Raw genomic sequence first — 8557 nt, forward strand, 5'->3', positions numbered from 1 at the left:
ATATGTGATGTGTTGATAATGGGATATGTAGACGGGTGAGCCGGTCAAGGATCGATTCAGACAAAGTGGTAAATTGTATGACAAGCGACAGTTTATTCAGAGTAAAGATATCTGGTACACCGTAATTACGGGCCCCTCTGTTAGCTCATCAGAAACCAGCAGAAAGAGAGCCCCCTTCCGTTAGCACAATCATTATATACAGAACAGAAAGTAGGTTGATTCTAGAAGATCGGATCTTTGGATTGGTTGGCTGGGGTGTAGTCTTCCGCCATTGGCTCAGTTGTCTGTCCGTCATCGTAGAATCTTCTTCGGGCCTGTTCTTGGTCACACAATGTTCGGCTAGAAAGGAGATTAGGTGTGTGAGCTGGTTTGTCTGCAAGATGTATCCTGTTTTGACAGTGTTGTGGATGATTTAAGTGAGTGTGTGTGTGAGAGATATCCTGTATGAGTCCTAACATGTTTTACTGTGAAAATACGTTGCTATGTGTTGTCTCAGTTATAGCAATGCAATGTCTCTCCTCCTCTTAGATACAATGGCAATATCGTTCACAAGTCTTCTCACATCGTCTGCCAGCTGTTAAACAATCTACTACAAGCCCAAGGTCCCTCCCCTCCCTGGGTAGGGACAGAATGTCCTGTAAGGAACACAGTATTCCAGCCGGTCTGACGATAGCTCCATTAGTTTCTAACAAGGAACAGAAAGTCCTTGTTCTAATTCTTGACTAAAACTACACACCGTATATTCAGTATTATGATTATAATAAGATTCATACATTCATACAGTAACAGAGTAGTATTCTGTTTATTTATCATTCTAAGCTAAATGTATACATCATTTAGTCAGTATTCATAAAAATCCCATAACAGTAGTACTGCCTTTAAATTGTTTGACTTGGGTCAAACGTTTCGGGTAGCCTTTCACAAGCTTCCCACAATAACAATAAGTTGGGTGAATATTGGCCCATTCCTCCTGACAGAGCTGGTGTAACTGAGTCAGGTTAGTAGGCCTCCTTGCTCGGACACGTTTTATTTTTCAGTTCTTGTCCACAAATATTCTGTGGGATTGAGGTCAGGGCTTTGTGATGGCCACTCCAATACCTTGACTTTCTTAAGCCATTTTTCCGCAACTTTGGAAGTATGCTTGGGGTCATTGTCCATTTGGAAGACCCATTTTCGACCAAGCTTTAACTTCCTGACTGATGTCTTGAGATGTTGCTTCAATATATCCACATAATTTTCCATCCTCATGATGCCATCTATTTTGTGAAGTGCACCAGTCCCTCCTGCAGCAAAGCACACCCACAACATGATGCTGCTACCCCCGTGCTTCACTGTTGGGATGGTGTTCTTCAGCTTGCAAGCCTCCCCCTTTTAATAACAATGGTCATTATGGCCAAACAGTTCTATTTTTGTTTCATCAGACCAGAGGACATTTCTCCAAAAAGTAAACTGTAGTCTGACTTTTTTTATGGCGGTTTTGGAGCAGTGACTTCTTCCTTGCTGAGCAGCCTTTCAGGTTATGTCGATATAGAACTTGTTTTACTGTAGATATAGATACTTTTGTACCTGTTTCCTCCAGCATCTTCACAAGGTCCTTTGCTGTTGTTCTGTGATTGATTTCTACTTTTCGCACCAAAGTACGTTCATCTCTAGGAGGCATAACGCGTCTCCTTCCTGAGCGGTATGACGGCTGCGTGGTCCCATGGTGTTTATACTTGCGTACTATTGTTTGTACAGATTAATGTGGTACCTTCAGGCATTTGGAAATTGCTCCCAAGGATGAACCAGACTTGTGGAGGTCTGCAATTTATTTTCTGAGGTCTTGGCTGATTTCTTTTGATTTCCGCATGATGTCAAGCAAAGAGGCACTGAGTTTGAAGGTAAGCCTTGAAATACATCCACAGGTACACCTCCAATTGACTCAAATGATGTCAATTAGCCTATCAGAAGCTTCTAAAGCCACATAATTTTCTGGAATTTTCCAAGCTGTTTAAAGGCACAGTCAACTTAGTGTATGTAAACTTCTGACCCACTGGAATTGTGATACAGTGAATTATAAGTGAAATAATCTGTCTGTAAACAATTGTTGGAAAAATTACTTGTAATTTTTATTAGATGTCCTAACCAACTTGCCAAAACTATAGTTTGTTAACAAGAAATATGTGGAGTGGTTGAAAATTTTGTTTTAATGACTCCAAGCTAAGTGTATGTAAACTTCTGACTTCAACTGTATATATAACCTGAATGTGTAGATGTATGGTGACTTCACGTTTGGGTGAACGGACCAACGGAACTGCCATGGTCAAGTCCCTTGACAGGTACCAGGAATGGTGGAAGGAGGAAAATCTGAAGGTAATTATCTTTGCACACAACACAGCAGTGTCCAGACCTCCAGATTATTCACTCTGAATCGCCTGCTATATGGAGGGAGCCGCAGCAGTTAATTAACTGACGTAAACAATGCAGTTGTATATAACATTATTGCATGTACTGTAGTATCAAAAATGTTTGATTGACTTAGTGTTTTTATTTTGCTGTTTTTGTATAACGTACTTTGAGGTCACTGATACTCCACCTGATGTGGAAGTTGTCAAACCAGATCAGAATGCCTTCGAAGTCCACTTTCAGGATGGATGTGGAGGTTTTTGACCAGGTAAAAATAATTGTCCGCTGTTAATTTTATTTTCTGGCCTTCCAAGAGATATATAAGAGATGTATTTGTAATAATATGACATTTAATTGCATTTATTTCTTTTATCAATCAAGGTGAGGCTGAACATGGACCGGGTGCATGAGAAAAAGGAGAGCCACCTGAGAAGAATCAAGGGGACCAAGTGCTTCAACATCTGGGTGAATTACTTGGCTTGGAAGAAGGACGAAAGGAAGGCGAGACCCAGGAAAGACCATCCCTTACCAACCCCACTGACATCAAAAATTAGACAGGTATCTTTCCTTTCTGTCTGCGATTAACATTATTGCATGTCTAATCAAGCATTTAAATTAAATAATTAAATAACTGTATTTTTACATACCTGATAATAATTTAACCTGTGTGTTTGCTTGTTTAAGTCTGTCTCCTACCCTGTTCCCTTTACTCTGCTCCTGTTCTCCAGGACCTAGGGATTCTGCCTAACACCCAGACATGATGTCCTCCATTACCAACCACCCTCCAACTTTTCATTACACCAGTTACTGTTATTGTCAAGTTGTCATTATCTGCTAAGAAAGAGCAAAACAACTATCATACTAGGCACATACTGTGAGGTGCACAGATTAGCTAAAAACACGAGCACTGCAAACACTCAGAACAAAGAGAGCAGCAGCGCCTCCTTGAGTTCACTACCTGTTGAAAACAAGTGACAGGCAGAACCTCCCATCCACACAAGACCCACCTCCTCTCTATTCCGCACACCATAATTATGTATTTCAGTCTGATTGCCATGTGAGTGTACAAAAAATCTGAAAGTAAATTGACACATGTACCAAAAAAATATCAATGGTTATGTTTTTAAATCTAAAATATTGCTAGATTGGTTTTCACAGCTGTTTCATAAGGTGTTCGTTATTGTAAATTGTAACATCTCTTGATGGTATTTGTTAGTTCAACATAATTAATTGTATCATAAGACATCCAATAGATATATATTCAAACACAAGGGTGTACTAATGAGCTATGATTTAAAAAATAATAATTGTATCAATATTGAGGACTAAAGTTATTTCAGTGTAGGTAAGGGAATGCCTGTTTAAAATGAATACATGCCAGACAGACAAGCCAGTGTATGAATCAAATGTATTTGCTTATGAATGGAAGTCGCTCTGTAAGTCGCTCTGGATAAGAGCGTCTGCTAAATGACTTAAATGTAATGTAAAAATGAATGGAAATTAGTTCACTTTGTGATCTGTAAGGTAAGTAACATTAATGTATGTGGGGGGCATTGAAATTATATTATGTTTATCCTGATGCCTGTTTATTCATAAAAAGCAGAAGATGATAAATAACATTAATCGCAATGGTTATTTTATGCTAATTATTTGGAAAACATTTAGCCTAATTGGTAATATGATGTGGGGGGAAATCGGGATCCTAGTCAGGATTTTGTTTGTCAATTCCAGATTTAAAAAAGGTCTTCATGTCTATCAAATCTGTTGGCAATTGTGGGCCAAATCAATAACAAACAGTTTAAATGTTCATGCTTCACCATGACGTGATCAAAACAGGGGGGATTCGGTCCCGTTAAATCTAGCTGCGCAAGACCTTCGGTAGGCTAGTGGATTGCGGACATAATAGTGGAGTTTATCATTGTTATAGCCTAGACCGCTTTATAAAATCGGGACAGTTGCTTTCTTATGGCTAAACAAACACGTGGTAGCATATGTTTTTTTCACGTCTCTATAACAAGGCCTATATCCTCACATAACCCCTCAATTCGAACCCTGCTTTTAAGCATAAAACATCTCCACAGAAATGTAAAGACTACTATGATTGCATGGTGACAGTCTGTTCACTCACACTGACAGCGTCGTGAAGAAGGCGCAGCAGCGCCTCTTCAACCTCAGGAGGCTGAAGAAATTCGGCTTGTCACCAAAAGCACTCACAAACTTCTACAGATGCACAATCGAGAGCATCCTGGCGGGCTGTATCACCACCTGGTACGGCAACTGCTCCGCCCTCAACCGTAAGGCTCTCCAGAGGGTAGTGAGGTCCGCACAACGCATCACCGGGGGCAAACTACCTGCCCTCCAGGACACCTACACCACCCGATGTTACAGGAAGGCCATAAAGATCATCAAGGACATCAACCACCCGAACCACTGCCTGTTCACCCCGCTATCATCCAGAAGGCGAGGTCAGTACAGGTGCATCAAAGCTGGGACCGAGAGACTGAAAAACAGCTTCTATCTCAAGGCCATCAGACTGTTAAACAGCCACCACTAACATTGAGTGGCTGCTGCCAACACACTGTCATTGACACTGACCCAACTCCAGCCACTTTAATAATGGGAATTGATGGGAAATGATGTAAATATATCACTAGCCACTTTAAACAATGCTACCTTATATAATGTTACTTACCCTACATTATTCATCTCATATGCATACGTATATACTGTACTCTAGATCATCGACTGCATCCTTATGTCACTAGCCACTTTAACTATGCCACTTTGTTTACTTTGTCTACATACTCATCTCATATGTATATACTGTACTCGATACCATCTACTGTATGCTGCTCTGTACCATCACTCATTCATATATCCTTATGTACATATTCCTTATCCCCTTACACTGTGTATAAGACAGTAGTTTTGGAATTGTTAGTTAGATTACTTGTTGGTTATCACTGCATTGTCGGAACTAGAAGCACAAGCATTTCGCTACACTCGCATTAACATCTGCTAACCATGTGTATGTGACAAATAAGATTTGATTTGATTTGAATCCGGTAAACTGGGAAGACGGGGGAAACGAGGTCAAATCATGACATCAGGGATTTTCAGGTCAGAGAAAGATGCCAGAGATTCCGAGTTGGATGACTGTTCAAAACAAAAATCCCAGTCTGAGCTAGTTTTTTTCAGAGTTCCCAGTTGTCTTGAATGTACTCTACTCGGAAGTCAGATTTCCGAGTTGTTTTGAATGCGTTACTAGAGACCTAGACTACCCCCATCAAAGAAAAGGAAAGGGGGATACCTAGTCAGATGTAAAACCGAATCCATTCAACTGAAATGTGTCTTTCTCATTTAACCCAACCTCTGAATCAGAGAGGTGCGGGGGATGCCTTAGTCTAAAACCACGTATTCGTCGCCCGGGAACAGCGTCTCAATTGTGTCATTCTGCCTTGCCCGAAACCTGTTCTTTTTAACTTCTTATTTATCTTTCTGCAATATTCCTACCATTGCATGAAATTATATTACTGTTGATATATTGTCAATGCTATCATAATGTTTGGTGTTTTTACAACAGTCGTTTCTAAACTTTCATTCTTCTCTCCACTAAAACGTCATCGTCCTTGAATGGATGTTCCGTTATTTGCCAGTAGATGGCACACAATTACACATAATGTAATTACACTGGGGCGGCAGCGTAGCCTAGTGGTTAGAGCGTTGGACTAGTAACCGGAAGGTTGCGAGTTCAAACCCCCGAGCTGACAAGGTACAAATCTGTCGTTCTGCCCCTGAACAGGCAGTTAACCCACTGTTCCCAGGCCGTCATTGAAAATAAGAATGTGTTCTTAACTGACTTGCCTGGTTAAATAAAGGTTAAAAAAATGTTTTTTTAAATAACAACGACATAGTTGTGTCTAGTAAGTGACTAACAGACGTCCATTAAACTCGAAGAGCTGCTGGCAAAACAGACGAAAGTTCTGTTTGAATGAATGCTTATGAGCCTGCTGGTCCCTACCACCGTTCAGTCAGACTGCTCTTTCAAATCATAGACTTAGTTATAACATAATAACACACAGAAATACGAGCCTTAGATCATTAATATGGTCGAATCCGGAAACTATCATCTCGAAAACAAGACATTTATTCTTTCAGTGAAATACGGAACCGTTCCGTATTTTATCTAACGGGTGGCATCCATACGTCTAAATATTCCTGTTACATTGCACAACCTTCAATGTTGTCATAATTATGTAAAATTCTGGCAAATTAGGAGGCCTAAACTGTTGCATATACACTGACTCTGCGTGCAGTGAACGCAAGAGAAGTGACACAATTTCACCTGGTTAATATTACCTGCTAACCTGGATTTCTTTTAGCTAAATATGCAGGTTTAAAAATATATAATTCTGTGTATTGATTTTAAGAAAGGCATTGATGTTTATGGTTAGGTACACATTGGAGCAACGACAGTCCTTTTTCACGAATACGCACTGCATCGATTATATGCAACGCAGGACACGCTAGATAAACTAGTAATATCATCAATAATGTGTAGTTAACTAGTGATTATGATTGATTGATTGTTTTTTATAAGATAAGTTTAATGCTAGCTAGCAACTTACCTTGGCTTACTGCATTCACTTAACAGCCAGGCTCCTCGTGGAGTGCAATATAATCAGGTGGTTAGAGAGTTGGACTAGTTAACTGTAAGGTTGCAAGATTGAATCCCCGAGTTGACAAGATAAAAATCTGTCGTTCTGCCCCTGAACAGGCAGTTAACCCACTGTTCCTAGGCCGTCATTGTAAATAAGAATTTGTTCTTAACTGACTTGCCTAGTTAAATAATGGTAAAAATAAATTTAAAAAACACACACATGAACGTACACATAAACAATCATTTCTGATGAAAAAACACAAATGGGAAAAATGTGGAATTCTGGAATAAACTCTTCTGGATATACATAAGAGTACAAAACATTAGGAACACCAGCTCTTTCCATGACATAGACTGGCCAGGTGAATTGAGGTGAAAGCTATGATCCCTTATCGAAGTCACTTGTTAAATCCACTTCAATCAGTGTAGATGAAGGGAAGGAGACAGGTTGAAGAAGGATTTTTAAGCCTTTAGACATGAATTGTGCATGTGTGCCATTAAAGACGGTGAGTGGGCAAGACAAAAGATTGAAGATCTTTTGAACGGGGTATAGTAGTAGTTGCCAGGCACACCGGTTTGAGTGTGTCAAGAACTGCACATCTGCTGGGTTTTCACACTCAACAGTTTCCCATGTGTATCAAGAATGGTCTACGACCTAAACAACATCCAGCCAACTTGGCACAACTGTGGTAAACATTGGAGTCAACATGGGCAGTGGTGGAAAAAGTACCAAATTGTCATACTTGAGTAAAAGTAAGGATATCTCAATAGAAAATCACTCAAGTAAAAGAGAAAGTCACACAGTAAAATCCTACTTCAGTAAAAGTCAAAGTATTTGGTTTTAAATATAGTATCAAAAGTACATGTAATTGCTAAAATATACTTAAGTATCAAAATAAAATATAAATCATTTAAAATTCCTTAAATTACGCAAACCAGATGTCACAACTTTCTGTTTTTTATTTATTTACAGATAGCCAGTGTAACACTCCAATGATCAGACATAATTTACAAACGAAGCATGTGTGTTTAGTGAGTTCGCCAGATCAAAGGCAGTAGGGATGACCAGAGATGTTCTCTTGATAAGTGCATGAATTGGATAATTTTCCTGTCCTGCTCAGCATTCGAAATGTAACTTTTGGGGGACATGGAAAATATGTGGAGTAAAAAGTACATAATTTAATTTAGGAATGTAGTGAAGTAATATTAAAAGTTTGCTGTAAATATTTCATAGCCACAAGTCTGTCATTGGCTCTTTCTTACACCACAACAATAATGTAACTCACATGCAATGTCCTGAGAGCTATAGCTAAATAATGGACATACCAACTCTCAATATTGGGGTTTACATGCTCTTTTAAATAAAATTGGGTCACCTGTCAATTAGCAGGGATTAAATTGTTCTACTTTGTTAATGAAGTGAATGAAATCCAGAGGGCTGTAAATAAGGCTTATCAAGAGATCACATGACTACCAACATCTAAATGGGCCAGAGGATCATATTACATAATG

The 8557-nt window shown here is 39.3% G+C and overlaps 1 long non-coding RNA gene across 1 annotated transcript; it reads left to right on the forward strand.

Moving 5' to 3' along the window:
• Positions 1-2565: 2565 nt before the first annotated feature.
• On the forward strand, positions 2566-3796 carry LOC135561569 (uncharacterized). The gene is made up of 3 exons (XR_010459566.1): positions 2566-2653; positions 2767-2943; positions 3114-3796. It is a non-coding gene; the product is annotated as an uncharacterized LOC135561569 (long non-coding RNA).
• Positions 3797-8557: the final 4761 nt, after the last annotated feature.

This window comes from Oncorhynchus nerka, linkage group LG18 (assembly GCF_034236695.1).
Source record: "Oncorhynchus nerka isolate Pitt River linkage group LG18, Oner_Uvic_2.0, whole genome shotgun sequence".
Taxonomy (NCBI): Eukaryota; Metazoa; Chordata; class Actinopteri; order Salmoniformes; family Salmonidae; genus Oncorhynchus; species Oncorhynchus nerka.